Raw genomic sequence first — 6,687 nt, 5'->3', positions numbered from 1 at the left:
TGTTTATTTTAAAAGCACGTTGAACTCAAGATGCTTTTGTTCAGAGCGTGGGATATAAAAATTATATATTTAGTTATAAACGTTGTTTAGCTAAGTAGGTGCTTAGTGAAACTCTGTTTTCTCTCGCTGTCATTATTGATTTAACATTCGAAAGAAGGGACAGCGTTGTTTAATATATCAACCCTTTAGCAAAATTATAGATAAATCCGTTAATTTGTTATGAATAGTTCGTAAGGTTTAGTATAGATTTTATATCGTTATGTAGTCTGTTAGAATAAAACAATTACCTTATGGCTATGTATTAGTTATATTAATATTTGTAAATAATGACATAATTAGAAAACTCTTGTGAGTTTCTTTCGTCGGTCCTTCTCAAGTCTAATTGTAGGGCTTTAAACTGCAGTACTTGGAATTGTTAGAAATCCAGTTTGAAGGGTGAGTGGGCCAGTGTTATTACAGGCACAAGCGACTTAACATCTTAGTTCCCAATGTTTCTGGCGCATTGGCAATATAAGCGATGGTTAACATTTCTTACAATGTCATTGTCTATGGGCGTTGCAAGAACCACAGTTAACCAGTGTTAACCACCTTGCCAAACCAAATTTGTGGGAAAAGTTTCTTTATGATTATAGTAAACACATAGCTGTTTAATAATATGTTTATGGTTAAACATAATGTCAATATTTAAAAATTACTCTCAATTAATTAAAAAAAATCATTAAAGCACTCACTTCTCATTCACTTATCGTAAAAAGATACACGATCTGGTCCTTCATAAGCTATTTATTGGTAGAGTTGACTGCAGCGATTTTATTTCATCTTAAACCGATAATACTTCGTCTGGCGTTCCACAGGGGTTGGTACTCGGCCCAATCCTGTGGAACGTCGGGTTCGATTGGCTTCTTAGGGCCCCCCTCTTTCCCGGGATGAGGGTGTTGTGCTACGCGGATGACACCGTCATCACGGCGACGGGGTGGACCTTTTAGGAGGCGGCCCGCCTGGCCGAGGTCGGAGTATCGCTCACGATGGACCGGATTAGGATGCTGGGCTTGAGGGTCTCTGTCACAAAAACCCATTTGAGTGGATGCTCTCACCGCTCGTAACAGAGCTCTTCTGCGGAGGCCGCAAAGAGTCATAGCGGTGAGAGCGATACGTGGGTACCGTACGGTGTCATGGACGGCAGCGACGCTTCTCGCGAGTGATCCGCCTTGGGAACTCCAGGCAGAGGTGCTTGCGGAAGTGCACCGGTTCCGGGTGGAAACGAGGTCAAGCGGCGTCCGTCCAGGGTCGGCGGAGGTTGTGTGAGTCAGTGCCCTAGCCCAGCGAGCATTGATTCGCAGGTGGGAGGAGGACCTGAGGTCCCCCTCGGCAGGCCTAGTAACAGTGGAGGCGGTTCGCCCCCACTTGAGTCGCTGGGTGGAACGGAGTCACGGCACACTCACATTCAGGCTGACGCAGGTACTTACCGGACACGGTTGTTTCGGTAAGTACCTGCACCGAATAGCAAGGCGGGAGGTGACACCCTCCTGCCATGACTGTGGTGCGCCTTCTGACACAGCGTGCCACACTCTGATGGAGTGTGCCGCTTGGGGACCTCAGCGCCTGTCCCTGGTGGCCTAAGTGAAGACCGGTGAAGCCCTCTCGCTGCCGAGTGTGATAAACGCCATGCTTGGTAGCGAGAGGTGCTGGTTGGATTGGACGGTCTCCTTCTGCGAAAATGTCATGTCGCAGAAGGAGGCAGCGGAACGGGAGCGTGAGGAGAGGGCCTCCGCTGACTCGCTTCGCCGAAGAAGACCGGGGAGAAGGCGTCGGCGCTAAGCACATCTTCTCCTCCCGCCGTAAGTGTTGCCGGGGCTAGGGGGTTTTTGTACCCTGAGAACCCTCTAGGATTTGGAGGCCTGCAGAGGCGGGTCAACCGTCGGGGCGTCACGGTAGTATGCGCAAGCGATCCCGTGACGCCCCTCGAAAAGGCGGTGTGGGTAGCAATGGTTTTTGGCGCATTCTCGGCGCCGGCGAGTCCTACATACCCCCACCCCCACTTCAGGTGGGGGAAGCGCGTAAACGCGTTTTTCCAGCGAAACAAAAATTCGTCTCGTTTGCGTCTAATAAATGCCTACAATTGCTTCCAAATACTTACTTTTAAAAGCGATCTCGGACATCATTCTGGTATGCCTAGAATACAACGAACTCGGAAAAAGCAACAACCTAGATATTACCGATTGCCTAAAAAATAAAAAAATATCTAAATCAATATTTAAAATAAACTTATTTTCTATTACTTTAACTTTAGTTAATATAAAAAGTTTTGTTTTAGTTCCTTAAGTATCATTTTTAACTTGTTATGTCTTTAATTTAAATGCTATTATTTATAATATTAGCTGTTACTTAGTTATATAAGATCGATGCTGTGGTTTCCTATAATTGAGGGAGCACATAGACGTATATCTCGGGTAATGAGCGCCGTAAGCTTGTGATGTATTTCCTTGTTGGAGATCCTAATAAAATAGAAGCAGAGTGAATGTCATATTAAGTTGTAATTAATTTATATATATATATATATACTATTATATATATACATAATATATACTATAACTTAATATGATTTTTTTAAATTAAATTTAATTAATATTAAAATTAATGCTTATATATATATATATATATATATATATATATATATATATATATATATATATATATATATATATATATATATATATATATATATATAAAGCATTAATTTGGAATATTCTTATTTAACGAGCTGGTTGGCGTGGTTAATAGATACTTGCCTTTCATGCCGAAGGTTGTGGGTTAGATTCCCACCATGGACAGTCTTTGTGTTGCATGAACATGTATTTTTGTCCTGAATCTGGGTGTAATTATCTATCGCAAATACTTACTTTTGTATGTATTTACAAAAGAAAAGTAGTATATGTAGTATACCAGTTGTCTGGTTTCCATAGTACAAGCTCTGCTTAGTTTGGTATCAGATGACCGTGTTTGAATAAATATCGAATATTAAAAATATATAAATATGAAAACATTGATTAATTATATTAATTTTTAATAACAACTTTATATCTAGTTATCATGTATATAATCTTTGTAAAAATATTGTTGTTTTTGTTGGGGATTACTTTAGAATAAATACAAAACAAAAATAAGAAGAATTTTCCACGATAAGGGCAGTTTCGAAACGTGACGATAAAACACGTCGGGTTTTTTCCTTCGACTCAAACAAGATTAATTATTAATAAATAAATATTAATAATGTATGCTATAATTGCAACCCACGATGTTGGCTTAGAATAAATGTTTTATACCTGGCTAATCCGGTGTCAAAAATAAGCTCCGGTTTTTATTTTTTATATAATAGTAATGATAAAGAGAAAATTAATAATATATATATATATATATATATATATTAATATACATATAATTTTTACAATTCTGGGATATTTCATTTTCCTTCACATATCAATATGCTATAGCAAATACACCACGCATGTCGCATCTGCGGTCGCGTGAGGTTATCGCCATGTTGATTAAATCTTGTAAGAAAACAATAGCAGTTTCAGGAATTACTTGTATTCTGCATAAATAAATAATTATGCATTATCTAAGCTCAAGCTAAATAGTTATAACCTGGGCCTTAATTTTTTTAAGAAATACATTAAAGAGATTAAAATTAACTGTGATACATATATATTGTAAATTAAAGACGTCACGTCATTGACAACTGACTTTATTCTTCTATAACCAGTCAGGTATTAATTCGTAAAGGTGTGTGCCATCGGGGTTTTTGCCCATAATCACCACGCTGGGCAGGCCGGTTGGTGATCGCAGAACTTATTCGTGCCATTGGAGATGCCTATGTCCAGCAGTGGAAGACGAAGGGTTGTTGATGTGTATTAATTCAAGGACAACAATATATTTGATGTTTGTCCGTAAAACCCTAAGCTAGAAACTTTACTCATACTGATAGCCGACTGTCAAAAATATATCACTCGAAATATATTTTATGCAATATGATACACATTTTATTAAAATTTCCAACAATGAATTCATGAATTAATCCAACAAGATCGTTGGCGAATGGGTTACCTGACTGTACGTGGTCAGCACCGCCCATAGATAACAGACAATGTGCCACCAACCTTGGGAACTAAGTTGTTATATCCCATGATATTGTAGTTACACTGGGTCAATCACCCTTCGTATCTCCTTTGGCGGTATATAATGTTAGATACATTACATAGCCAGATGGGCTTACCCAAAACCCTATGTAAAATATTGTGAACTCACGTGAGTAATATTTTGTTTTACTTATTTTCTATTATTATTATTATTATTATGTTTGATGTACCTTACCTTAAGTACATCACCGTACCTTAAGAAGGTGGCGGGTACAGATTGGATGCGAAAGACGGAGAATTGATTGATGTTTGATGTTTGTTTTAATTATATGTTAGTTTCTCTATGTTTAAGCATCATCTAAACAAGCTGGCTTTATGGGTATGGATAAAATAACACAACAGAAAAATAGTCCAAATTTATTATATTTCCAATAAAAATATTTAAATGATGTCGTTTGTGAATCACTCTCTATTGGAAGTCAATTCCACGTGCACGATAAGTTGCATCCGCTATTATTGATAATTTAATGCAAGTTAGCAAGCTACAATGTTGACTTTGGCCTTTTGATTTGATAAAGTTTATTTCCAAGAGGTTAAGAAAATGTTGGCATGTTGAGTATGCGTGTCCTTGAAAGGGAATTAATTTCTTAAATTTAGTAAACTTACAATTGATTTTATATTTTTATAAAGGGCCGGTTGGCGTGGTTGGACTTGCCTTTCACGCCGAAGGTTGTGGGTTCGATTCCCACCGAGGACAGACATTTGTGTGCATGAACATATCTATTTTTCTAAGTCTGGATGTCATTATCTATATAAGTATATATTTTAAAAAGAAAAGTAGTATACGTAGTATATCAGTTGTCTGGTTTCCAAAGTACAAGCTCTGTTTAGTTTGAGATCAGATGGCCGTATGTGAATAATGTCCCATGATATTATTATAACCTTAAATGAATATTTATCTTGGTGGGATTTTGGATACGATTATCTCTTATGGGTCGCCATTTTTAAGTTGTATAACAACTCTGTGGTTGACCACTTACCACCAGGTGGCCACTTTTTTATCCTTGTATTACATAACAATAAATAGATATAATTTATAATGTTCAATTGAATGTTAATATTCGTTTTATATGTTTGACCTTTCTTATCGTTTTATAAATAGGTACTCATTTGTACATGTAGTTGGAATAGTGCACAGAACTCGTACATCTTAACAATAGGTTACAAGTTCAAATCCGGCATTAATGAGTGTTTCAAATAATTATTACGTTCAATTTTAAACATAGCCAATTAGTAATTTGAAATCTACTTTAAAAAAATATATGACGTACAACACTGATACTTCGACGTGTGTCCACCATTACCATATTTTTTTCAAATGAAGGATTATTATACAATCTTTCACCCCCTTTATCACTAACTAGTTAAAATTTCAAATAGACTTTCTTAGTGCTTATCTATTGTGTAAAAGCGACCCTGTGTGCAAATTTTCATGGAATTAGCTCAATCTTCTTTTATATATTAAAGTTTTTTTATTTGATATCCATATATGGTATTATTTATAAATTTACGAGTAATTGTAGTATAATGATGACAATGTCAGTGGTAATACGAGTGTCTACTGATTTTCTTGCCGGTTCTTACCGGTAGAATCTACATTTCACACTATTCTTTGATACAAACGATTCGAAATGGCCTGGTGGATAGAAAACACCGATCTTAATGAAGGATTGTCAGTTCAAACCCGAGCAAGCAGTGAGTTTTCATGTACTTAATTTGTGCTTCTTTATTTCGTTTTTGATACTAAGCCGTCACCCGTCGCATAAAAATCTACCCTATGCACCACGAACAAGCATTTAGTCAATGTAACGGAATAAACTTCAAGTTTTCTCATTTAAAGGAAAAGAGTCCTTATGCCAACAGTAATACGTTAACACGCTGTTAATTTTTAATTGAAACGAATAAAGATTTCGAATTAAAAACGCTCGTCACAATCAGAATATGCTATAATTTAAATGTATATATAATTAGTTGAAGATGTTTTCCATCTACAAAGATCATTTACCTTCATATCTCTCAGTAAACTTTGACCATTGTTTACTCGACACATGATAATTTCCGTGACAACGCTGATTATTTGTAATTTGTAATGTTAATTGATATTATTATTGTCAATAATTAATACCGTTTCAAGGGAAATATTTCAATAGCTGTGTCACCTAGCACACTACTATTATATCCTGCTGACCGATTTCGGCCACGGCGTTTAATCTCAAGAGAGATTAGTCAACTGCACAGGACATATTATACTGCACAAGTGTGTGCACAAACACAGGTGCTCTATTCCCTCACTCTTTTAATTCGATGGGACAGCAACCCGACACGACCGGAAAGAAATCAGGCGCAGGACCAACGGCTTTAAGTGCTTTCCGAGGCACGGGATTGTACTCAATTCCAACTTTCAAACTCCGGGCTGCTATTGAGAATCTTCGACAGAAAAACTGAATAACTTTTTATTGGTCCAACTTGAGATTTGAACCCAGGTCCTCGG

Source organism: Nymphalis io, chromosome 24, assembly GCF_905147045.1.
Source record: "Nymphalis io chromosome 24, ilAglIoxx1.1, whole genome shotgun sequence".
Lineage (NCBI taxonomy): Eukaryota > Metazoa > Arthropoda > Insecta > Lepidoptera > Nymphalidae > Nymphalis > Nymphalis io.
The sequence above is the reverse complement of the archived record's forward strand: the minus strand, read 5'-3'. Positions refer to the sequence as shown.